The 26,424-nt window shown below is 49.8% G+C and overlaps 1 protein-coding gene across 3 annotated transcripts in view; it reads left to right on the top strand.

The window, feature by feature from the left end:
- Nucleotides 1-26,424, top strand: part of YAE1 (YAE1 maturation factor of ABCE1) — a 618,218-nt gene that overhangs the window by 427,510 nt on the left and 164,284 nt on the right. The window contains exon 1 of one of the 3 annotated variants that reach the window (XM_086964859.1): nt 7,498-7,580. The exons of the other annotated variants lie outside the window; for them this stretch is intronic. The gene's annotated coding sequence lies outside the window, so the exon portion shown is untranslated. Of the gene's footprint in view, nt 1-7,497; nt 7,581-26,424 lie in introns of those variants that run through there. 3 annotated transcript variants of the gene reach the window in all.

The raw sequence follows: 26,424 nt of genomic DNA, 5'->3' as shown, positions 1-26,424 counted from the left end.
CACACCTCTCCCTACTAGAAGAGATACAGTGAGCAGAAAAAGGGGATACAGCTCTAACTCTGTATAGGGAGGTCGAAAGAATACTAGAAAAACGAACCACTCTTCTGGAGGTATAAAAGATACCAAACTTGGATTGTCTGTATCCTTAAAGAAAGGTGCATGAATCTCCCTCCAGAAAGCAGCCCAACTCTTCCCAGGCTTCATCCTTAACCGCTTCTGTGCTGGACATTCCAATCGTGGGCGTGGTCATGACAGAACCATTCCTTCATCAGCACAGCCCAACCATGACCCATGACGGAATGGTTCCGTCACAAGCATGGCAGGGGTTAAGTTTATGTGCAAACTACACCTATGACACTTCTTTGAGAACATACTTCCACAGCAATCCACCACAGAACTTGACCAACTACGGGATTCATCCCTAACAAGTACCTGCATGGCGCCCGCCCAACTTTTTTTTGCCCCAAGCAATTGTCTTTTTCTAATGCTTTCTTAACATTTCTATAAAGCAAGCCATCGACATTGTAGCCCCCTTAAAAAAGCATAAACAGTATCCTGTGTCCAAACAAGACAGCTGGTATACCCACGAATTGAGAGCAGAAAAGCAAAACTGTAGGCGAGCTGAGAAAGCCTGGAGAAAAAGGAAAGCCGAGAGTAGCAGAGCAGTTTTCTTAGACGCTCAATCAAAGTACTACAAGAATATTAAACTTGCCAGAAAACAGCACATAACGCTACAGATATCACAAGCAGGCAATTGCTCTAAGGAGCTTTTTAATATCCTGCAGAACTTTATTAAACCGACCGCATGTGAGAGCTCAGAGGACTTCTCACAAGACCTATGCGATGAAGTATCGACATTTTTTGAGGATAAAATAAATAACATCTATGAAAAAATAGTAGCAGCCAACAGCGCTATAAATAAAACTACCAATGGTCATCCTCTGACCCTGGCATCAAACAACAATAAAATACTTCTAACATCCTTTCCCCCAATTACTAATACAGAGCTCCTCTCCCTTTGCAGCCAAATTAAATCAGGGTCGCCAAGTGACCTTATTCCTGCCAAGATGATTGGCCCCATGATTTCCCTCCTGGGACCTCCCATATTAGACTTGGTTAACATCTCACTAACAAAAGGTCAGTTTCCAGCAGACTGGAAAAAGGCGGTGGTGAACCCGATTAGAAAAAAGGCATCTTCCCCATGGACAGACCTCTCCAATTTACGACCTATCTCCCTCCTACCTTACCTGGGCAAGGTTACGGAGAGGCACGTGAACACCTATCTCTCTCAACATCTTGAGGCGACGGACGGCCTGGACTATTCGCAATCAGCGTTCAAGCCAAACCACAGCACAGAATCAGCCCTTCAGACGGTGACCAACAACATCAAAATGGCACTGGATGATGGCAGCTCAATGATTCTGGTGCTGCTGGACCTTTCCGCCGCTTTTGATACGGTGTCTCACACGGTGCTCCTCAACCGCCTAGGCGAGGTGGGTGTAGAGGGAAAGGCTCTGGCATGGATGAAGAGCTTTTTGACTGGTCGTTATCAAGAAGTTAGGCTGGGCTCCCATAAATCCACTCTTAGGGAGCTCAATAAGGGAGTGCCACAAGGCTCGTGCTTGAGTCCTACACTCTTCAATGTGTATGTGGCCCCCTTAGCCAACTTAGCAAGATCTTTCGGCTTCACCCCAGTGTCGTATGCCGACGACACCCAACTCCTTTTTCCCTTCAAAAACCTTACACCTGCAATAAAAAGATCTTTTGCAGATGGCATGAGAGCCATTGCAGAGTGGATGTCATCTAACTGTCTGCAGTGTAATGTAGGGAAGACGGAGGTCATGTGTTTTGGGCAAGCGGCGACACACTGGGCATCCGACTGGTGGCCCTTAGAGCTGGGCCCTGTCCCCATTCCCAAGAGTACAGTCAGGAACTTGGGAGTGCTTTTTGATCAGCAACTTACTTTTAAAGGCCACGTTAACCAAGTTGCTGGAAACTGCTTTCGGGCTATTGGTATGCTAAGACGTGTCTTCCCCTACATACCGGACCATCACAGAAAGACGCTTGTACAGGCTCTTGTCATCAGCAGGGTTGATTACTGCAACGGTTTGCTCCTTGGAGCTAACGAGGAGCAACTCAGTAATCCAAAATACAGCTGCAAGGATTATCCTGAATGCCCCTCCAAGGACACCCTCATGTCCCCTGCTGATGAGACTCCACTGGCTTCCAGTGAGGAAACAAGTCCAGTTTAAAACGCTATGTACTATCCATAAGAGTATTATAGGGGAGGGCCCAAAATACATGACCAAAATCTTCCAGCCCTACACTCCAGGGCGCCTTTTGCGCTCCAGTCATCAGCAGTTACTGCAAGTACCCAGAGTAAAAAAGACCAGACAAGGCGGCCGTGCACTAGCCCATGCCGGACCAATACTCTGGAATTCTCTGCCCCCGGAATTAAGATCTCTCTCTAGTCACCTGACTTTCCGGAAAATTTTAAAAACCTATCCGTACCCTAGCAAATAACGCCCTGTAGCTTTCTACCTTCAGTTTGGACATACAATTTAAATCAGAACTCTCTTTGTCGCAGCAATAGCGCGGAGATACCCCTTCGGGGGTCTAGTCTGGCGCTTTATAAGAATATAAAATAAATAAATAAATAAATAAAATGCTGACATTTAACTGAGGCAGAATTCCTCGGAGTACAGTGAAGAGCCAATTTTAAAGGTTTGTTGGCCTTTGAACACTCCCTTTAGAACCACCCCTTAGGGCCTGTAACACCGGCCCTTTTTTGTTAATGCAGAGGCAATTCTCTCAGTAAGCAGTCCATAAGAATTTAATATTTACTCAGGTCCAGCTTCCTCATTAAGACAGCAATCAACCAGGCATTTATTTTTCCTAATTACAGATCCTAAGAAATTATCCGGATCAGTAGAGCTCCATTTGATAGTAAGGCCATTATGCTGTAAGTCCCTATGCGCAGAGAGTAACAGATCAAATGTTATCCTTCTTGCCACCATAAGGATCAATGATAGAGCATTATGGTCGCTTGGACAATTTATGTATCAAAATGTTTACATTAAAAACTGTTTCTTGACACCAAAATAAAGTTGATTGTATTGGCATGACCATTTCCAGCAAATATGGGAGGCATAGGAAGCAATGAGGTAAGTAAATCACCACATGTAAAAAGTTAAATTTAATAGTAAAAATATTTAATGCATTGTCCTTCTCACTATGGGCAAAGTGCAATATGTCAGACTTCTCAAGATCTGCTAGTCCACACAACTCTTTCAGGGTATGCTCATCTGTGTTCATTGAACTCTCCTGTTATGTTATGTTATGTTATGTTAGACTCCATTTAAACGCGCACAGCTACTCGGAAGTGTCCCTGCGTGAATGCCAAATGGTAGAGAAGGAAAAGGGTTGGCCCGATGTATGATTACTTAAATAGCAGGGATTTAACTGTTTTTTGAACAGCCTAAGGCTCTCAATATTACGTAGTGTAAAGGGCGTGGTATTCCAGGTCATGGCCGCTTTAAACGAAAGGGAACTGCAACCTAGTCTAATCAGGCAGTACCTAGGAACAACAGCAAGGCATTAGATTAGCCTGTAGATCGAAGCAGTCGAGACAGTATTTAGAACGAAAAACGTCTCCTAAGATATTGAGGCCCGGTCTTATAAAGGGCACTGTGAACAAGTGTGAGAGCCTTAAACAGAACCCGCTGCTCGACCGGGAGCCAATGTAGATCACAAAGGTTCTGACTAGCACTGGATCTACCCTGGCATATCCAACAAAACTCTCACTTTCGCGTTCTGAACAATCTGCAGCTTTTTTAGCTGGTATGCCAGGAGACCAATGTACAAGGCATTGGCATAACCTAGTAGACAAAAAGAGAGATGGCCCAACTTGTTTCAGGGTACAGGGCATTCAAAAAAGAAAATGATCCCTGGAGATAAATCACAACCACTTCCACTCTAGAAACACTCACCCGGTCTGTTCTATGTTACCCTTATTCACTTCAAGACTGCCCAATGCTGTTTATCATTGGCACACAAATTTAACCCCAAACAGAAATGTAGTGCATACACAGTTTTATTTAAAGAGTTTTTCTCATAATTATTAAAAATCTCGGAAAAATCCGTAGATGGACACAAAAACAATAAGGTAAAAATCACAGTTCATATAATACTCTCTAGAGTGGAAATGGTTGTGATTTATCTCCAAGGATCATTTTCTTTTTTGATTGGCGTAATGTAGCCTTGACAGAATGAGTGCGCGGGTCACCATTTCCTTAGCCATTTTTAGGCAAAAGAGGCAGGAACTTCTTTAAACGTTTCAATGTGCCAAAACGCACACCTGCCAGCTTGTTAATCTGGGGGAGAAATTTAAAATCCTCACCAGACCCCTAGATTTTTCGACGGGCACCCCGAGGAGCTGGGCATAGGGTAGCCCACAGGCCAAATGTCCTCCCTGAAATGCGGGGGGGAGGAACCATAAATGAGCACCTCCGATTTCTTTTTGTTACATTTCAGTTGGGCCTTTGCTAGCCACTTAAATACTTCAGCAAGGCAATTTTTAGCAATTGTCGGAGAGGAGTCAGTTTTGTTCCACGTGAAGAGGAGCTGGATATCAACAGCATACGCTATGATTTTAGCGCCCAGCTCCTCTGCCAGGTAGACCAGGGGTGTCATATAAATATTAAACAAAAGGGGGCTCAGTGTAGAGCCCTGAGGGATTCCCATATTCCGACTTCTAGGCTTAGAAGAGAAAGGAGGCAACCATACTTGCAGTGATCTATTGGTTAAAACAGATTCAATCCACTTCCATACCTGCCCCGAGATGCCGATATGAGACAACCGTGTCATAAGTTGTTGATGAGGCACAGTGTGAAACGCAGCAGAGAGATCCAAAAGCACTAACACTGCTCTGCCGCTGGCATCCAGACACTCTCTAATAGTCTCTGCCATCTCAACCAAGGCCGTCTTGGTGCTGTGGGAGGCCCTGAAGCCCGACTGGGCGGGGTGGAGGTCGCCAGATGTCTCAACAAGCTCCGAGAGCTGCTTAAAGGCGACCTTTTCACACACCTTCGCCACAGCCGGGAGGAGTGAGATTGTGCGCTAGCTAGACGGGTGGTAGGATTAAGTGAGGGCTTTTTCAGGAATCGTAGCAGTCAGGAGGGACATATTAACAATTTTGTTAACTTCTGAGTTGATTACATCCGCAACTGCCGCCAGTAGCCTTGCCCTGCAGGGGTCAGTAGGAGAGCCTGATTTTAACGATTTAAGAATAGTCAGGGTGTCAGACAGCGGAACCGAAAAGAATGTAGCCAGAGAAGGGTGCACTGAACCCAGTTCACCGGCTATATGATGGAAATAGGGGCCAGATGTAGGTAGCCCTTTACCGATCGGAATCGGCCGAAAATACCGATTTTCGGCCGTTTCCGATCGGTAAAGGGCTATCGAGATGTAGGGGCACATTTTTGGTAATTTTACCGAATCGGTATCATTACCGAATCGGTAAATTTACCGATTCGGTAATATGTACCGAATATGCAATGTAGGTAGCCAATTTAACATTGGCACATGGCTTACAGAATCGGTATTTTACCATGGAATACAAATACATGGTAAAATACCGATTCCTGTGTACATGCACATCTGTGCATGTACACATGTGCCATGTGACAGACAGACGTGCCCTTAGGGCATGTCTGTGTGCCACATTGCACACATGCCCGTTTTGGGGGTGCTAGAGGGTGTCAAAGTGACACCCCCTGCACCCTTGACAAAATCGGAATTTACCGATTCAGTAAATACCGATTCGGTATTTGAATTGAATCCTATGGGCTTCAAAGGCCCATAGGATTCAATAGCAAATACCGATTCGGTATTTACCGAATCGGTAAATACCGAATTTGTAAGGAATCGGTAACTATTCCAGATGTTGGGACCTACATCCCATTTACCGATTTTGAAATACCGAATCGGTAGCATTCGGTATTTCAAAATCGGTAAATGGGATTTACCTACATCGGGCCCTAGGTCTCCTGATGCTGGATGATGGACCCAAAACTATCCTGTATGTCTTTGATTTAACAATATAAAGATCTGAAAGCTGTTCACACAAAACCTTAGAGCCAGGTGAAGTCCTCTGTTTGATTTGTTTTTCGATTGGGCAACATGCTTTGCGAAAAAGTGGCCTTTGGCTTTCCTAAGAGCTATTTTGGCAAGAGGACAATAAGCTTGTCTCCATTGCCGCTCTAGCTTCTTACATGAGGATTTTTGTTCCTTTTAGCTCCTTAGAGAACCAGGGTTGGGATGTTAATTTTCTCGCTCTTTTATGGCCTGGTGGAACAGAAAAGTTCTCCACCATGTCGGCCATCCAGTTCTTGAAACTGCAGATTGCTTCCAATAAATCTCCTGAGATGTCAGGGCGTGTATCAGCCAAGACCTTACCAAAAGCCGCCGGCTCAATGCTGGGGTAAGGTCTGGCTACAGTCGTATTCATAGAAGAGGCAGATGGTTTAATGGGCCCAGAAAATTGAACTAAAAAGTGGTCAGACCAAGTGACCGGGAGGGGGATCTAGTGCAGTCAGAGGAAAATTAGAGCTGACTCCATCAATAGTATGGCCTCCCCTATGGGTGGGGGAGTTGATCCACTGTGTCAGTTGGGCAAGATCCACTGACTCATTAAGGGTATGTGTATCAGAAATTTCACTACAATCAAAATGAATATTAAAATCACCGAGCAGTAAATAATTAGTATACTTTAAGGCTCTAGGCACAATAGCTTCAACCAACGCTTTGAGGAAAGGATTATGGGGTCCGGGGGGGGGGGGGAGCAACATAAGAGTGTGGCTCCCAGTAAAAAATAAGGAGAGATGGTAAGGGAGAAATTCATCGCTTCGCCCTCCGTAAAGTCATTGGACTGCCTCTGTGTAAAATCCAATTTTCCCTAAAAACTACTGCAACCCCTCCCCTTTTCCCTGTTTTACGATCAACCCTGGCAATTTTAAAACCTGTGGGAATGGCCAAGGTAATAACCAGGGCAGAGCAATCATTCAACTAGATCTCTTGTTATGAATAAAAGATCAAGCTGGTTATCGACCAAAAGCTCAGAGATATCCGACGCATGTTTTGCCATAGATCGCGCATTAATCAAGGCGGCTTTAATGCTTTGCCAAGCCAAAGGGATAATGGACATACGGTTGGGAGTAAACCCCTGTGTGAAGGAATTTAAAATGTGAATAGGTTTCCTTCCACCAGCAACAAGAACTTGGTCACTTCATGATCTAAATCACCTATCGCTTTAGCCTCAGACTTGAAAAGGTTATTCTAGAAATTCAGATTAATAAACACAATTGTCTGTTCCCCTCTACAGTCAAGAAGCAGAAATTGGTAGTATTGTGAGCTTGTGAACATTTTCTTCAATGACCGTGGCATTCTATGTCTGGATCAGATGATGCTTTCTTTCTTTGCTTTCATTTCACAGCAGCCATTTCAACAATACTATAAAAAACTATCATTCCCATGGCCCCTAGGGAAAGAGAAACAACAGAACATTGTCCATTCAAAACAAGGTAAGTTTCCTTTTAGTTTTTTCTCTCTGTTCACGCCCCCTCTTTTTACTCTTCTCCGCAGCCCAAGTTAAGTGCCTCAACAGCTCGGTGCATATTTATGTCAATTTTATTGTTTTGGGGTCATTGTTGGGCAGTTTTCTAATTTTTTTCTCCCCCTAATTTAGCAAAGAGCACCGCAGGATCACGTTTCAATGTTCCTCACGTGGTGCAGGTATTGTACTGCCCTTGCAGGCATGTGTGTGGGAAGAGGTCCTCCACACACTAGAGGACGCTGGGACACCCTAGGCACTCTGCCCTTACTAGAAAAGGGCGTAACTGTTCCAAGGATTACCCTCTGGTCAGCATTTGAGCTCCAGTTGCTGTTTACAGTTCCAGAAATACTGCACAGCCTGTGGCTTACTTATATAACTTACTGAGCCCCCCCCGGCCCTAACAACTCTTGGGAATATGCACCACTCTGGGGAATATGGGGGCGATGAGGGAAACCCTCCCTATTTCTCCTTTGATGATTAGTTTTGCGACATGTCAATTCATCGGATTGTGGCATCAGCTATAGCGCCTATAGAGCATAAGCTCATGGTAATGGCTTTTCGCCATTATACTGGTTCTAACCCAAGGGACCCCCTCCCCTTGTGCAAGTTCTTGCGCCACGAACAGCTATGCATGTTAAACCCTCCCAAAACGTAGGGGTGAAGCGCAAGCATGTCCAGGGCGTGGATTTGGATGCGTTTGACCACCTCAAAAGGGTGTTCCTTTCCCAACAACTGTTCTCATGCTTCCCAGAGTCGCAAGCCACAACCTTTCATCTGGGTTTGACTCATCCCGGGCAGAGGATTCTCATAGGCATTCGGACGGAGGTCCAGGCACCTCTTGGCTGTGGTGTCCATCTCCAGAACCGGATGCTTCCACCTCAAAATCCCCCTCTAAGTACACCTCAGATGTGATGGGTCCCGTTGAGTTGATGTACCCTTGTTCCTCCAAGTGGGCTCCATCAGCCAAAGTGGCGACCTATGTCTCAGAACGGCTGAGATTTCAGCAAGAAAAGAGACCCCAGCTCGCCTCCGGGTAAAATTATCCTGCCCCTCTGTGGGGCAATGTAGCCTTCACCCCCGAAATAGATGCGAAGGTGGCTACTTTCTTAGGAGTATATTGGAGACCCAGAGATGGGTGTAGACCACACTTGGCACTCATGCCATGACAAATTGGTAGATGTTGTGTGCCCCATTACTAAGATTCTCGATATGGCGGAGGAAGCAAAGCAGTCTGGGTCTCTTATTTCCCCTGAAATTCTGTCTGGATGGGCACAACCTTCAATAATATTCCTGGGCAACACTAATTGCACATTGTCCACCGAATGCCGAAGATCCCTCCTAATAAAAGTGAATCCCAGGCTGGGCGATCTTGACTTGTCTGAAGCGGGCCTTGTAGCACAGGGGAAACTCTTCGGAGACTCCTTTGTGAAAGAACTGGGCATGTTCGTGGTGACTTCTACGTCCATGGAGAAGGCCCAAGTTTCGATGAAACACATTTTCCACCCTCTGGATTCCTCGGGGGCCAGTTGATGTAGAGGTCGCTCGGTCAGCCGCACGGCCTCCACCCATCCCTCCAGAGTCAGGGCACTCGACGTGGTCAATGGCAAGATCAATCCAAATATCACAACGTCTACCCATCCAGAGGACCTTGCCATAGGGGCAGTAGGGGAGGATCCAGTGGAAACTTCCACTCCAGTGACTCGGTAAGTGATCTCCATTCTTCTCAACTCACGGTCCTGATCATACCACCACACAGAAGGTTTATTCAATTGTATGGGTAGGCCAAACTTATAAGTTTGCTTCCTTCCTTTTCGGTCTCTCATCAGCGCCTTGGTGCTTCACCAAGGTTTTGAGGCCACCCATGGAACAGTTGTACTCCCACGAGATACGGCTGATAGTCTAACTGGACGATATCCTCATTATGGATCAGTGTCAGGAGAAGCTCCCGGCACACCTTCAAGCAACAGTGCACCTGTTGGAGGCTCTGGGTTTTGTCATCAATGCGAAAAAGTAGTTGACGCCATCTCTAAAGACTACCTTTCTAAGTTCTGCCCTAGAATCTCGCTATATTTACAACAAGGGGTGGTGAGGGACAGAGTCTCTGAATTAAGCAGAAAGCTCTCACCCAGTCAAGAGATCAGGGCTAGATCCAACACCGTTTTTTAGCTCACTGCACCATCCCAGTTTCAGAACCTGGCTGTATGCAAATTAGTCTGTTCCTGTCCCAGTGCATGATGGGAACAGGGCAAACCAAACTACAAATCCAATTCTTACACTGGGAAGGAAACAAGCTCCCGGGGACCGGTTTCTGGCATTACAGCCGTCTTCGGCCCGGTTTGCTTGAATCCTGATGGTGCAATGAGCAAGGGTCTCACATCTGAGAATACCCTTCCACGCTTAAGGTGGACAAAAATATTTACAACAAGGGGTGGTGAGGGACAGAGTCTCTGAATTAAGCAGAAAGCTCTCACCCAGTCAAGAGATCAGGGCTAGATCCAACACCGTTTTTTAGCTCACTGCATCATCCCAGTTTCAGAACCTGGCTGTATGCAAATTAGTCTGTTCCTGTCCCACTGCATGATGGGAACAGGGCAAACCAAACTACAAATCTCGCTAGGCTGCTCAAAGCTTTTAGACAAAGAAAGTGGTGAAAATCAGACAGAAGCTCAGCAGGGTGATCGCGAAACAGACCTCCTTGAGTCAAGTAGCACATCAGGTAGCCATCCTTTCCTCATTAATTCAGGGAATTTTTACGGGCCCTCTACACTACAGGTTCTTTCAACGCATGAAGGTACAAAATCTCCACAGGGGTGGGATGTACTCTGAGCGTGTTCCATTGACAGAGAAAGTCAAAAAAGAAATTGGATGGTGGCTCACACACATGGAGGCGTGGAACAGGAGAGCAGTCTTTCGTTTGTGCCCGGATATCGTTATAGAGTCGGACGCCAGGAAAGAGGGTTGGGGTTCTCGCTTCTGCAAGTTTTCCACGTGAGGAAAGTGGTCCTCTCAAGAATGACTGTTAAACATCAACTGTCTCAAACTCCTAGTGGGTTTCTTTGCAGTATGCTGCTGGACCAAAGAGAAGACTTAATGCTGTGTGTTGTTGAAGATGGGTAACATGTCAGCAGTCCGTTATATAAATCACCCAGGAGGGAGAAACTCGAGGGCGTTGGCGGATTTGGCCAAGAGTTTTTGGCTCTTCTGCTTCGATCGCAACATCCCCTTAGTCGTGTAACATCTTCCTAGCAAGGCAAACAAAGTGGTGGACTGGAATGCCATATCTCTTCAAGACTCGAGCCTATGGACAATACACTCGTTGATTTTTCAAGGCTATCAGCAAGAGATGAGGTCTTTTTTCAGTCGACCTGTTTCCTTCTTGGCTGGGCCACGATTTAGAAAGATTCTTCAGCTTGATAACATATCCCATGGCGGGGGCAACGGGCGCGTTTCTCCTGGACTGGAATCAAGAGACACACTATTTGTTTCCCCGTTCACGATGATCATCGACTTGTCGGCAGAGGTGAGACTCCAAATGACGGATCTTGTGGTAATATTTCCGATCTGGAGATCGCAAGTATGGTATCCAGTTCTTCTGAAACTGAATTGAGGTTCTCCAATCCTTCTCCACGTAGTCCCAGATGTTCTCCTGGATCCCACGGGGAAGCTGCACCCTCTGGTATCTGCATTTCACTTGTCTCTTAAGGTGTGGCAGATTACCGGGAACAATGGATAGTCCTGGGATTTTCACAGGCAGCTCAATGCCTCTTATCAAAGGCTTTGGAAGACTGCACCACCAAGAGATATTGTTCAACATGGTTGAAATGGCTGCGTTGGTAGTTCCAGAGGGACCTGGATCCCATGGGATCAGGAATCGTTTTAGTTGTAAATTTCTTGTCATCCCTGATATCCAAAGGTATGGCTTATAGATCTGTGAACGCTTTTCATTCTGTAGTAGGGGATCTCTGTGTATAGTCATAATCTAGTGAATAGTCCCGCCCATGTGCGTGGACCCCGGCAATCAAAAATAATCTCTTAAGTTGTCAAAATCATGCAGAAACTGCAAAGACACTTAAGAGAGAATTTAAAGACAAATAATGCAGCCTATATCCACAGGCTACACTGTCCAGTACTTCAACTAGAAATTCCACCAAAAATCACCACACACAGCCCAGCCTGCCAGTTTCTACCATAGAGAAACCTGCCTCCCCCAGTCCAAGACTCAGGAATGATAGAGAGGAAGGTAGGGACAGACAAGCCCCATAGGCTGCCATTATGTGGCTTAAATAGGATACTGTGCCTTTAAGAGAACTTTCCAGACTTCTCCCAGTATCCCAGAATGCATAGCAGGTCCAACTTACTTTCAGTTCTTTTTTCCGGCTCCTGCTTACAGGACCCTGGCATTGAGCTCTCCCTTTTTCAAGGGTTTATTGAATTAGTTTTTGCACTTTTTGACTTTTAAAAGTGCTGTGATTACTGCTTGGTGTTCTCTTCTCACCCTTGTGCTGTTTTTTAGGCGTTTTGGGGCTCCGAAATGCCTGGCCTTTTTGTTAAGTGCCCAGCATGTGAGAGGAAGAAGGCCAAAAGCGACCCCCATGATGTCTGCATCGTGTGCCTTCCAGAAGATCATGGCCCTGAGGAGTGTGTGATCTGCCAGCAACTTTCTGCTAGGACACTCAGGGACAGATTGAAGATCAGGCTGGCTGGCCTGGAGGATAGGCGCCAACGTGCTGCAGGTGGGTCTGGGCAGCCTGGGAGGGATCCCTCTGCCTCTGCTGAGGCCCCTGGGGGGCTCCCCGGGGGCAGGAAGTCCAGCCAACGATCCCATTCTCCGTCGACGTCGAGGTCTTCATACCGACGCCGAAGGCGCAGGGACGTGCATCGGCGCTCGCCGTCGAAGCGGCACCGACGCTCGCCGTCGAGGCGACACCGTCGGTCGTCGTCGAGGCGACGCCGCCGATCATCGTCGAGGCGACACCGCCGATCGACGTCGAGGGGCTCCTCGACGTCGGGAACATCAAGACGACGACGGCGATCGACGCCGAGGGCGGACCGCCCGACGTCGAGAGGACGACGTGAGAGGTCGCGCAAGAGGGGATCGACGTCGAGGAGTCGACGTTCGACGCCGAGGATGAGAGGGTCGACGTCGAGGGGACGACGTTCGACGCCGGAGTCCAGGAAGCGCCGTTCGCCGCCGGAAAAGCGTCGTCCTACGTCCAGCAGACAGCGGTCAGCGTCGAGGAGTAGGTCTCCCTCTCCCAAACGACGCAGAGGGGGCTCTAGCCCCAGGAGTCACGCCACTTCCAGTGGACGCAAGAGGAAGAGGTCGCCTGCGGATGGGGATGGATCTCCGCACCCGTCCCCTAAAGGTTCACCGGGCTCGGTGTACTCGGAAGTGTACACTCCATCTCGACCCGGGACTCCTGCTCCTCCACCCGTACCGAAGGAGGACCCTCCGCCCGTGCCACCACTTCCTTCGGAGGATCCTGCTCCACCTCCGGTCCCACCGCATGGGCCCGCCCCGCGGCCGGTGGTGCCTCCGCCGAGGTCCGCTTCACTGCCGTCACTGCCTGTTCCTCCCAAGGGGACCCCGAAACCGAAGCCCCGGGAGGATCCAAAGAGTCCCCGTGAGAAGCCACGGAAGACCCCTCCTCGCAAACCGAAGGAGCGCCCTAGAGCTGGCAGGTCTCGTTCTCGCTCTAGGCGCAGATCTTCCACGAGGTCGAGACACCGCCATAGGAGGCGCGAATCTCGCTCCCGCACGAGATCGTCTGGGACCAGGGACTATTCACCTACGCTGTCGGGGTCGCCGGACACCAGGGTGTCCCCGATAGATGACCTGGTTGCCTTTCAAGACGTCCTGTTGAGGGGCGCGGCGAAGCTAGGCATTACACTGACAGTGCCTACTCCGAAGACGTCCGTCATTTTCGAGACTCTACATCAGAGGCACATGTCTCGTCCCCTCCTGCCCTTGGTGCCGGGCTTGGAAGAACCGGCTATGGCGCTGTTTCTCACCCCGGCTGTGACTAGAGCGGCCCCGTCCAGACTACTGAAGAAATACCGGGCTCCCGACTCGGATCCGGCCTTCTTGAGAGCGGAGCCTCCGCCTGACTCCGTCATCGTCACGGCGGCCCGCAAGCAGCACTCCACCACCCCGACCTCCACGGTTCCCCCAGACAAGGAGTCTAGGTGGATGGACTCGGCGGGGCGAAAAATCTGTGGGACTTCCGCGACATCCATGAAAGCGGCAAGTGCCACGGCTCTGTTGGGGCGTTACGACCGCGCCCTCTGGGACTCCCTCGAGCGCTTTGCGGAGCATCTACCTCGGGAGCAGCGTGAAGACTTCATGGAGGTCCTGAGTGAGGGGATGCTGGTGGCCAACCAGATAATCAGCGCGGCTGCGGACTCTTCCCTGTTGGCTGCTCACGGGTTCTGCCACGGGATCAACCAACGGCGCCACGCCTGGCTCCGGCTGACGTCCCTGAAACCGGACGCGCAGCAGAGGGTGGCCAATCTGCCGTTTTCCGGGGAGACCCTCTTCGGGAAGCACGCAGATGATGAAATGGCCCGCATGAAGGCGGAGGCCGAAACACTGACGGCGGTGGGCCTGGAAAAGCCCAAGGGAACCAAGAAGCAGTACCGCCCGTTCCAACGGCGGTTCGGAGGGCAAGGCCGAGGCCGGGGACAGGCTTCGGGGCACTCGCAACAGCAGCAGCCGTTCCGTAAGCCGTTCCAGAAGCGGCAGAAGGGCAGAGGAGGCCAGCAGTCGGCTTTGGCGCCCAAGGGCCAGGCAGGGCCTAGGCCCTAGGAACTTACTTCCCCCGGATCCGTTACCCACTCCGGTAGGGGGAAGCATCCAACTTTTTCTGGCAGAGTGGAGAAAAATTACTCAGGACAAGTGGGTGCTGAATATTGTTTGCAATGGATACAGTCTTCGGTTCACCAGCCCTCCTCCAGCGATTTCCCCCGGTCAGCTCGCAGTTTCAGCTGCGCGAGCTTCAGGCGGAGGCGGATATCCTGTTGAGGAAAAGGGCGATAGAGGACGTACCTCTGTCTCAGAGAGGAAGGGGTCTGTACTCCCGGTTCTTTCTGGTTCGCAAGAAGGACAGGAACTAGTTCAGGCCCATTCTGGATTTGCGACAGGCAAACAAGTGGATTCGCAGAGAAAAGTTCCGCATGCTGTCATTGCACCAGATCTACCCTCAGTTGCAACAGGGAGACTGGCTTTGCGCTATAGACCTACAGGATGCTTACTTCCATGTGCCCATTGCACACAAACACAGGAAGTTCCTGCGGTTCCAAGTCGGCACCAGTCACTATCAATACACAGTACTCCCATTCGGACTGAAGTCTGCGCCAAGGACATTCTCGAAGTGCATGGCGGTGGTAGCGGCACACCTGAGGAAGAACAAGGTGTTCGTCTACCCGTACTTGGACGATTGGCTGATCAAGGCATCCTCCTTCTCGGAAGCGCGAGCACACTTCCAGAAGACGTGCGTTCTCTTGAACAAGCTGGGGTTGCACATCAACATGGCCAAGTCTGTCCCGACTCCGGTCCAATGCATACAGTACTTGGGAGCCTCCATCAATACGCTGTCAGCAAGCGTGTCTCCTTCGGAAGAGCGACGATTATCACTCCTTCGGAAGGCTCAGGCTCTTATGACGACTCCATCTACAACAGTGAGGACGGTGTCTTCTCTACTGGGATCGATGGCCTCTTGTATCTTCCTGACGCCGCACGCACGGCTGCACATGAGACCATTGCAGGAGTGCTTGGCGGATCAGTGGGATCAGAGGAAAGGATCTTGGGACGACAAGATTCTCCTGTCGCTGCATGCTCTTCAGTCCCTGAAGTGGTGGTGTTCGGCGGAGAATCTCCTCAGAGGGGTTCCCTTTCACAAGGACATTCCCACGCAGACTGTCGTGACGGATGCGTCTCTTCTGGGATGGGGAGCGCACTCCGGGACTCTACAGATTCAAGGCACGTGGTCACCGATGGAGGCCACGTATCACATCAATTTCCTGGAACTCAGGGCTGTTCACTTGGCGCTGAAGGCTTTTCTTCCGTCCTTCCGGACCAGCTCTCTGCTTGTACAGACGGACAATACCACCACGATGTATTACCTCAACAAGCAGGGGGGCTCGAGATCGCGCACTCTGTCGCAGGAGGCGCAAGCGATCTGGCACTGGCTCCTAGCCAGAGGACTGACGATAACGGCCACCCATCTACCAGGTGTGCAGAATGTTCAGGCAGACGCACTGAGCAGATTGCTTCAGGAAAACCACGAATGGGTCATAAACGACGAAGTACTAGGAGAAGTCTTCGCAAGGTGGGGAACTCCAGACGTAGATTTGTTCGCCACCGCCGAAAACAGCAAGTGCAGAGACTTCGCCTCCAGGTACTTCCAGCAAGGGACGCTGGGGAATGCGTTATGGATCGACTGGACGAACAGCTTTCTGTACGCTTTTCCTCCCATTCCCCTGATTCCGGCGGTGCTCATCAAGCTGGCCCGGTCCAGGGCTCGAATGATACTCATCGCCCCGGAGTGGCCCAGGCAGTGGTGGTTCACGGACCTACTTCACCGGTCTCTCCTTCCTCACATCCGGTTGCGGTGGGGGGCCATCTCTTTCCACACAGGGGCACTTACCTGCGGGGACCAGCTTTCCATATTTGGCGCACTCGCTGCTGCACTCGCTCTCTCCCCCCGCCGGCGCCGCTCCTGACATCGCGGTCGCAGCGGGGAGAGAGCTAAGGGAAAAACTACAGTTCCCGGCGTCCCCTACCTGCCACCGGGGGCGCCGAACCGCCGGATCACACAGCAGCGCCCGGAGGCGCATAAGAGGCAGCCGCCCCTGCTGCTGAGCGGGGGCCATCTCTTTCCACACAGGGGCACTTACCTGCGGGGACCAGCTTTCCATATTTGGCGCACTCGCTGCTGCACTCGCTCTCTCCCCCCGCCGGCGCCGCTCCTGACATCGCGGTCGCAGCGGGGAGAGAGCTAAGGGAAAAACTACAGTTCCCGGCGTCCCCTACCTGCCACCGGGGGCGCCGAACCGCCGGATCACACAGCAGCGCCCGGAGGCGCATAAGAGGCAGCCGCCCCTGCTGCTGAGCGGGGGCCATCTCTTTCCACACAGGGGCACTTACCTGCGGGGACCAGCTTTCCATATTTGGCGCACTCGCTGCTGCACTCGCTCTCTCCCCCCGCCGGCGCCGCTCCTGACATCGCGGTCGCAGCGGGGAGAGAGCTAAGGGAAAAACTACAGTTCCCGGCGTCCCCTACCTGCCACCGGGGGCGCCGAACCGCCGGATCACACAGCAGCGCCCGGAGGCGCATAAGAGGCAGCCACCCCTCCCGCCTCGCGGGACGCGCGCGGGACCAGCCGGGCTAAGCCCGGGCAAAGGGCGGGCCCTCTGTGGCCCTCCGAGGACCTGAGGAGGACGGGGCGGGCCACCCTACTTGGTCCCAACTCAAGAGGTACAGACACATAATACTGTATATCGTCCAGTGTCGTCATCGGGCTCTACACAGTCCTCCCATGATGTCCTTTTGGGAAGAGCTTAATGCCGTGTGTGGCACTACCTATGTCCCTGATATATTAACCCCCCCCAGAGTGGGCAAAGACATTGATCTCGTACCCTGTACCACCCAAGCTGTTCCTGTATCCCCTGATTTAATCCTGTTTAACAACGAGGAAACTCCCAATCTATTGTGTTGTAGCTCCTCATCCCTCCCCGCCATTCCAATTATTTTAACGCCACATAAAGCAGGGACCACATTAAATAATCCTGTTTCCCCCCTTCAACCCACCCTATTGGCCGAATTTGAACGGTTGTTAAATGCTGCTCTGTTACCCCTGGTCACTAAAATTAAGGAGTTGGGAGACAGGTTGTCCAGTGTGGAACAAATAGTAAAAATGACTCACCCACCAAATGTAAAACCTGCTGTCTCCCCACGTTCTACACTCCGTATAAACCCGGACAAGCCAATTCTTACTGAACCCATAAAAGCACGAACAATTGACCCTGCCCGGAGTATACCCTTCCCAAGGGGCCATAATAACACTCTTAACCATAATAGTGCTCCTTTTAAAGCCTCTAGACATCCTCAGCCAAGAAGGCATAGAATTAATTTACCCCCTGAGGCTGCCCCCTACGTGTCCGTTCTTTCCGGGGTGCCCGAACTTGGCCAGGGCAATCATGAAACAAGCGAGGAGCTGCTAAATAAGACCATCTTCTGGCTTAACAACAACAGACCGCTGCCGCCCGCCCTAGATGGCGGAATTGTGAGCGTCAGGAGGGTGGGGTGGTTAGGCAGATTCCCTAAAGACATTTCGGGAGACCTGATACTGATCAGATTTAAACACAGGAACATCGTCCCCTTTTTAAGACTTTCCCAACCAAAACCCGGTGATGGCCCTATTTCTGTTTGGGACTTGTTTGATTTTTACCCGGGCCCCAGAATAATGAACAATAACACTTGGTGAAAGGGGACTTTGACCACCATGTGTTTATCATCCTTTTACCCAGACATGTAAAAATGGAAAAACCCAAATATGCTCTTAACAATTGTATTTATGTATTTTGTCGTACATGCTAATTAACTCTTAATCACTCTAAAAGAATGGCTCTCCAGATCTTGCTTTTCGTTTTTCTTTTCTTTGTTTTTCTTTTTTCCTTTTAAATGGTCGCCATTTACTTATCTTAATGAATTGATCAAATTGCTTGTTTTTAACTTATTTCTGTAATTGTATGTTTGTATAATATTTTATGAAATTTTACGCTTATATGATATTTCTTTGCCAAATATCGAATAAAGCATATTTTGAACCTTTGGACTATAACAGAGATACCCCTACTACAGAACTGGAGTTACAGGACAGAAACTACTCCTTCAGCTATATCTGCTGGACATTTTCATGGTTCGTCTGGTTCACCTCTTCCCTCTCACCTGGTTGCCTGTGTGTGTATGCTCTATTGAGACGCGATCTCCTCACTTCCGGTATCGGCCGATTAGCGGTCAAGCCTTCTGCCGGAAGTACTATGGCGTCACTAGCGCTTCCGGGGGAATCCGCTTATCAGCTGCGGTTTCCCCTGGGTACAGCTCTTCGTGTTATCGCCAGCCCCACTGCCTGATGCCTGCCACATTTGGACGCTGCCCCAGATAATTCCTGCCCGCTGCGCTGGAGCGCTTGTGCCTTGTTTATACTCTCCTACCGCGCTGGAGCGCTAGTTCGTGTGTTTGCAGGAACTGCGCTGGAGCGCTAGTTCGTGGGTTTGCAAGGACAAGTAGTTTTACAAGTCTTACAAGTGATTTTGCTCCGCCGCGCTGGAGCACTTTGTGATGTGCCCGTGACAGTTTCCTTTTCGCGCTGCAGCGCTAAAACGCACATTGTTCTGCTAGTACCTTCACCTGCCTCACAGCGCTGGTGCGTCTGTATTGAGGCCGGTAACTTCCATTTCTCTTCTATTAGCACCGCTACTTGTTGCCTTATGAACTGCTGGTAACCTGGTTTGTTCCTCTGCCTTGAACCTTGCCTCATTGCGTAGGAACGCCTTTATTTAGGTGTATAGTGCAGGCGTGCTTCTTGATTCCTTTAACATAGCGCAGGAGCGCTTCTTGATCCTTTGACATAGCGCAGGTGCGCTAGCTACTGGCAAGACTTTCAGTTCCTTTGATGGTAGCAGACCTTCTGATGGCTTCATAGGAGGTAATTGCTGTCTCTCACATGAGTGTATGTTTGTGAGTGGTTGCAGAGTTTGTGTGTTGTTGGTAACTGGTGTTCCCTTGTCTTCCTGCCCAGCTGGTGCCCACAGTTCATCTGACCGGAGGGACGTCCACTACTACCTACCTGACAACATCCTGATCCTTTTTGGCTACCATCCTCACTCCCATCTTCACCCTAGTTTGTTGTCAGATCTAGAGTAGGGTAAGGTGGGTGTGGGGGCGATAGCTTGTGTCGTCTCTGCGAGATCTCTCCACAAGAAACAGGTACTTGTATGGAACCTGACAGACATCTCCCTATTGTAGGCTATCAAGTTGGTCAACATTCCTTAGTCTGTACACTAACAGGGGGTATTCATCTTTTCCTTCTGCCGGAACCAAGGTATTCAGTTCTTTGAGATGGGAATGTTGTCCTCCACCTTTCCATCTCTTGGAAAAGTAACAAATACCTCTCAAGGAAAGAAGTTTAGGGGAAACTGGTTGTGTTGTGGTGCCTTACATTCGACGTTAAAGCACTGGACATGACAGCGAGAGTATTTACCCCAGAAGGGGTTACTTTCCAATTGTTTAGATACATGAAGGGTAACTCGAGGCTGTTATGGGACATTTGATGACCATCCAAAGTTGTGTTTTGTGAGGTGTTAAACATGCCTCCTCATGCACTGCTTCTGGTGTGAGGCTCTCAGGAAGCAAGGGGACGTCCTCCCCCCCCTCCCCCCACCAGAAGTGCCCTGAGAGGTGCTGTGGAGAAAGAGGTGTGGCCTCTGACCACATCTCAGCAGTCCCACTGTGTGGGGCTTACTCAAGGTAACAGGTGGGCTAGTTGGCCCATAAGGACCATTAGCTGAGAAGGGGACTTTATCCCCCAACTAAGAGCGCGCCACGAGGCGCGTTTGCAGAGTAGTGGAAAAAGAGGGCGGGGCATCCGGCAAGTTTCCGGCTTCGGATTTCTTTTTCATTTTAGGAAGGGAGGCTGTGTGTCCCGCCTTCCCTTACCCTTTTCGGCCTCAGGGACCTCAACCACTGGGCCTGAGCCATTGTTTGATTTTTTTTCAATTGGATGAAATGGGAGTGGGGACCCCATCCCTCGGGGCTAAGCCTTTATGTATTTTTAATTTTTAAAGGGCCCCCATCTGCATGCTGATTTCGGCCCCAGGTACTGGCCGTTATTTTTTTCTTTCAAAGGAGAGGGTGTGAGCGAACCCCCCCCCCCTCCCGCACCATTTTCGGCCCCAGGGTACCTCGGGGGAGCCTGAAGGCCCTCGCGGTCCCACCAGGGGAATAAAAAGCAAAGTGTGCTCCGCTTTGATCAAGCAAGAGCAAAATGCTCTTGCTTGTTAAAAGCGGAGCACATTTGTTTGCTATGGGATGCCCGGAACACTGTTTCACCATCCCAGTGCAAACTGCAATGTCCCGGGGTGGGCAGCCCAGGATAATGTTGAGCCGGCCCACGTGCCCCCCCGCCCCCCCCCCCCCCCCCCCCCTCCGATCTTGATAATAACCCCAGGGAGGTGGTGGGGGGGGGGGGGCGTGCCCCCGCATTTAAGTACAGTAGCCCCAGTAAGGTGGCGGTCCTCCTGGCTGCATGGGGTGGGCCATGCATCTTATTTACATATAGCCCCGGGAGGTGGCAGTCCCTGGGGCTGCTGGGGGAGGCCTGCGCATCCCGCATTTCAAACAATTAGCCCCTGGGAAGTGGCGGTCCTTGGGGCTGCGGGGTGCCGCGTAGCCCTCCGCATTTCAAACAATTCGCCCCGGGGAGGTGGCAGGCCCCACATTTTTTGGGACCTGGCCCACCCGGGGGCTTAAATTCAAAGAGAAATGCTTCTTTTTGCCCTGGGGGGTCCCTGTGGGAACCCATGAGCAGCCTGAGAGGGTGGGCAAGGTGTTTCTACCCTGCTCACTTTTCTTTCTTTTTAAATCTTTTTTTTCTTGTGACTGTTCAACCGAGTCACAAGATGGCTGCCAACACGTCTTGGTTTAAAGTGTTGGCCGCCAATTTGATCTCGGGCACTATATCAGGAGCAGCTGCGGATCGACCGCGGCCACAGTTGTATATCTGAGAAAGCTATCAATTTCTCAGGAACTACCGAATGAATATACATCATTTAACAGAAAGATCGCTCTCTGAATCAAGAGTTGCCTTTCTGCCAAATTTGGTGTAATTCCGTTCAGCAGTTCGGGCTATAGCCGTGTCTCAAGTTTCCTATGGAAATTAACATGGAGGTAAAGCATTTTGGGGACCCCCTTTTTTCTCGGCCCGGCTTGACGTATCACTCCAAATGTTCAAGACAGCAGCTGACGTGACTGACCCATTAGAAAATTTCGCAAAGGTTTGTCAAAGGGCGCCAAAGCTATAGGCAAATCAAAAAAACCCTTTTCTCTTTGGAAGCTAGGTCCTAACTATGAACGCCAGTAGGTTAAAAACAAAAAAAATTATTATATATATATATTACCTACTGGCTATCGCCAGTAGGTATATATAGTTAGGATTTTTTCCCTATGGGATTTTTGAAAATTCTATGTCTAATAACTTTGGCGTTTGTGGACGGAATCGGCTGAAATTTTCAGGAAAATGGCACATTTTGTTTCTGAGCAGCCCTTGAAAATTTGGGGGGGTTTTGTCGAGGGGGGGCCGAGAAAAAAGGGGGGTCCCAAAACACGTTTTTCCCATGTTAATTTCCATAGGGCGGTTGGACTCCCTTTTAGCTCGAACGGCTGAATGGATTTGCACGAAACTTGGCAAAATTGTAGGGACTGTTAGCCCGATGTGCCTTTGCTAGGTCTCAATATATGTGCTCCAGTAGTTTTTGAGAAATTAACGTTTAAAACAAGATATATATCTGTAACAGCGCTCCAGGCTGCGCTCCGGTTCGCTTACTTTTCGCGAAACGGAACTTTGAGCGCAGAAAGCTGATTGGCTCTCCGGTGTCTGTCAACATTCTAAACAGTCCGGAGCGGCCGCCATCTTATCTCTCGGTAGGATCGAGAGAGAAGAAGAGGTGAAAAACGAAGGGGGAATTTAATGAAAGGGGGCAAGGTATACCCCTCTTGACCCCCTAGGAATGTTGTTGGGGTTATTAAAGGGTCCCGTGGGGAAAATAAAAAAAAAATGATTTTTCACGGTAGAAGCGCTTCACGGGCCGCAAACTGGGCCGCAAACTGGTAGCGAAACGGGAATTCGCCATTTTGTGCTTCGTTAATTAAATTACTAGGTATAAGGGGGTGCGGGAGACGTATCCTAATCCCCTATGTTTCCTGAGGGTGGCTGAGGAGGCTCATATATGTTGATACATCTCTTCCAGCGGCTGTGCGTGAGCTTTTTTTTTTTTTTGCTGCGCGACAGTCCGGAGCGGCCACCATCTTATCTCTCGGTAGGATCGAGAGAGAAGAAGAGGTGAAAAACGAAGGGGGAATTTAATGAAAGGGGGCAAGGTATACCCCTCTTGACCTCCTAGGAATGTTGTTGGGGTTATTAAAGGGTCCCGTGGGGAAAATAAAAAAAAAATGATTTTTCACGGTAGAAGCGCTTCACAGGCCGCAAACTGGGCCGCAAACTGGTAGCGAAACGGGAATTCGCCATTTTGTGCTTCGTTTTAATTAAATTACTAGGTATAAGAGGGTGCGGGAGACGTATCCTAATCCCCTATGTTTCCTGAGGGTGGCTGAGGAGGCTCATATATGTTGATACATCTCTTCCAGCGGCTGTGCGTGAGCTTTTTTTTTTTTTGCTGCGTGACGTCTGTTAACGTTCGATTCGATGGAAATCAGGAAGTGTTGACCGCCAATTTGTCACTGCGATAAAATATTTTGTTATAAATGAATCCTTATTGATAAACATTGTCTGCGCCATCTTGCCTTTTTTCCAATGCCACAATTTTGTCGTGCACGGCAGCCATTTTAGATGCCAGGCTGGTCCCAGGCTATCACCTACCCCTGCGGATGTAGTTTATGGCCCCAGCTGTAGAGAATCCAGACATGCCAACCCTCCCGATTCAGGCGTGAGACTACTGATTTGAGTGCTACTCTCCCGCCTCCCGATTTCTGCAAGCAAAAACCCGGGGGCATATTACGAACAACTAGCGATAATTTTTGTCTCTAACTTGTTTAGAGACAAAAATTATCGCCGCACATCGGCGATTTTTATCGCAGATAAACCTTGCTATTATCGCAGAAAAGTCAGCGATATTCATGTATTATCGAGCAAATGCTCTTAGCCATGTTATCCACCTCCCATTGGATAACATGGCTAAGAACTGCTCAGGGCAGGTGTTAGCTTTTGGAGATATTCGCGCTTAGCGCGAATATCTCCAAAAGTTGGTAATAGGAGATAGCGATGTTAGGGACTGTTTCCAGTCGCTAACATCTTGGCACGCCCACTTTGCATGTCATTAGTGATAAGTATCACTGACATGCAAAGCGGGGCCCAAGATGGTCGCTATCTCCTTTTAGCTGTCACTAACTGGTGTTAGCGACAGCTTGGTAATAGGGAGATAATTTTATCTCCGCTTTCATGGCTTTTAAAGCCAAAAAAGCGGAGATAAACCCCCTTGATAATATGCCCCACGATTCCTCGGGGGTTTCAGCTGACAGGGCTTGGTATTGTGTTGCGTGGTAATTTTTCCAGGAAACGTCAGAGGGTCGATGCAGGGGTTCTAGAAGAGGTGATAAACCATTTAAGCCTCATGAACAAGCGCATGGTCTTTTAAAGATTTGTGAAGTACTCGGGGCGGCGGTGTATGTGTGCCCTCTTTCAGGAGCGGGCGGGGGGGCACTGCCAGCAACTTGCCAGGTCAGGTAGTGTTCAACACGTGCATCACCCTTTCTCTGCCTGCTATTGCGCTCCATGCTTCGGAAAGGTAAGAAAAAGAACGTGCATTTAAGTTTGAAATGTCCGATCCTGCAGCAGCACACTTCCAAAGCCCACACATGACAATAACCGGATTCAAGGCCCCATTCACTCGTTTTTAAAAAAATATATAACACTCCAACAAAGTAAGATTATAAAACTTTATTAACTTTTAAATATAATGAACGGAACAAAAACTGTAAAAACATTTAAACATTTTTCACCCAAAAAAGCAACAATGGCCAGAAGCTGTCTTTTGTGCGAATAGTCCCAAGGCAGCACAACGTGCAGAGTTCTGGACGGCACCCAGGTGATGTCGCCTGGGTGCCGCACTGGTTTTGGGATCCTACAATGCTGCTCCGAAAATTGGCGTGGGGCGTCCCGGGTGGTGCGGGGGGAGGCCTCGTCAGTAGCGGTCTGTTGTGCGAATAGTCCCAAGGCAGCAGAACGCGCTGAGATGTTGATGGCACCCAGGTGATGTCCAGTAAACTGCCGCACTGGTTTTGGTATCCTACAATGCTGCTCCGAAAATTGGCGTGGGGCGGCCCGGGGGGGGGGGGGGGGGGCGTGGGGGAGGCGGCGTGAACGGGCCTCCCCAGGTGGCGGCCATCCAGCTGAGTTGCGCCCGCTCTTGCGGCTACAGCGTCTCGCTCACCATGTTGTTGAGTTGCTCCCACTCTTGCAGTGCAGCGATAGGCGGCTGCCACATGACTCTTAAAATGGCGGACGGCTCTTCGGTTTTGGGCCTGGTCCACTGAAATGGCCCTGGGACACCTTGGAACTCGGACGCTTGCCTGCTAGGGCTTGGGCTCCATTCTCGAAAAGCGTCCCCTCAGCCGTGAAGATTCTACAAAAGTCTTGGGGGCCCCCGACTCCCGCAGGCTTCCGGTGGGGAGCGGCTGCCATGATTGCTCGCGGAATGACCACGACGGAGCCACGAGATGGTGGTGCTCTCATGCTGACGCCAGCTTCAGTCTGAATGATCCAGAAACAAGGTGGGGCTTTCATCGTTTGGGAAAAAAAAATGTTCTAAACCAATGAAAAGTGTTATTTTTAGGTCATATGACCAAGCCTTCCATCTTTAGGAAACCAAAAGTAAAATGAACCAATGAAAAGTTTTATAAACAAGTCACATGACCTGTTATGCGGCATAGGGCTACAAAAAGCGTAGAAAATCCGTTGGCACGTGAGGCGGCGTCAGTAGCGGACCGATGTGCGAATAGGCCGAAGGCAGCACAACGCGTCGAGATCCGGATGGCACCGAGGTGGTGTCCAGCAAATTGCCACACTGGTGTGGCCATCCTACAATGCTGCGCCGAAAGACGGCGTGTCCAGCTGAGTTGCGGTCACTCTTGCGGTACAGTGACTCGAACGCGCCGAGATCCGGATGGCACCGAGGTGGTGTCCAGCAAGTTGCCGCACTGGTGTGGCCATCCTACAATGCTGCGCCGAAAGTCGGCGTGGGGTGCCCCGTTGGCTTATGAGGTGATGTCAGTAGTGGACCGATGTGTGAATAGGTCGGAACCAGCACAAGGCGCCAAGATCCGAATGGCAAGTCCTGGATGTTGAGTGCCATAGTTGAGAGTTCTGAGCAGTGCTTGTAAGACTGTCTGAAGCTTATTTGCACCTGCTGCAGCTTCACTATTGCCCTGGTGTGGCCAAAGGTCGCACATGACATAGGCGGCCGGCTCCCGAGGTCCGGCGGAACTTTTTTCCTTTTCCTTTCTGCTTCTTTTCCTACAATCCGTTTCATCTGAAGACACGACCAGGTCCCTGAATGTGTGCAGGGGGACGCTATTGATTGAATGAAAATGGCGGCTTGACACAAAGCTGACTCAAGCGTTGCTGTTGATGCTATACAGACAAAAATTGGTTTTCAGTTTGTACATTCTTCAGGATTTTTTTTCCATCCAAGGCTGATTGAGAGTTTGTAGAAAAATGGCTTCAGATTTTCCACATACTACTCTTCAACATTCTTCCTAAATGTAACAATGTGAGACTCACTAGGAGAACGGCTGTTTATGTTTCCTTTCAAAATGCTGCCAACAATATTTTCTGAATGGAAGACACCATCTTGTAGCATACAGGGCCGAAAGGGGTTCTGGTCTGGCCGATGGTTGGTGGAGACATTTTGACTATATCTTGGACCTGCCCGGCCTCGCCCAAAATGGCGCCGGAATAAATGGGACGCGTAACTCCTTGCCCACAAATGTATATCTAGAAAATTTTATTGTAAGTGG

The sequence above is a fragment of the Lissotriton vulgaris genome, chromosome 4_1 (assembly GCF_964263255.1).
Source record: "Lissotriton vulgaris chromosome 4_1, aLisVul1.2, whole genome shotgun sequence".
Lineage (NCBI taxonomy): Eukaryota > Metazoa > Chordata > Amphibia > Caudata > Salamandridae > Lissotriton > Lissotriton vulgaris.
This window is presented reverse-complemented; position numbering and strand designations above follow the sequence as displayed.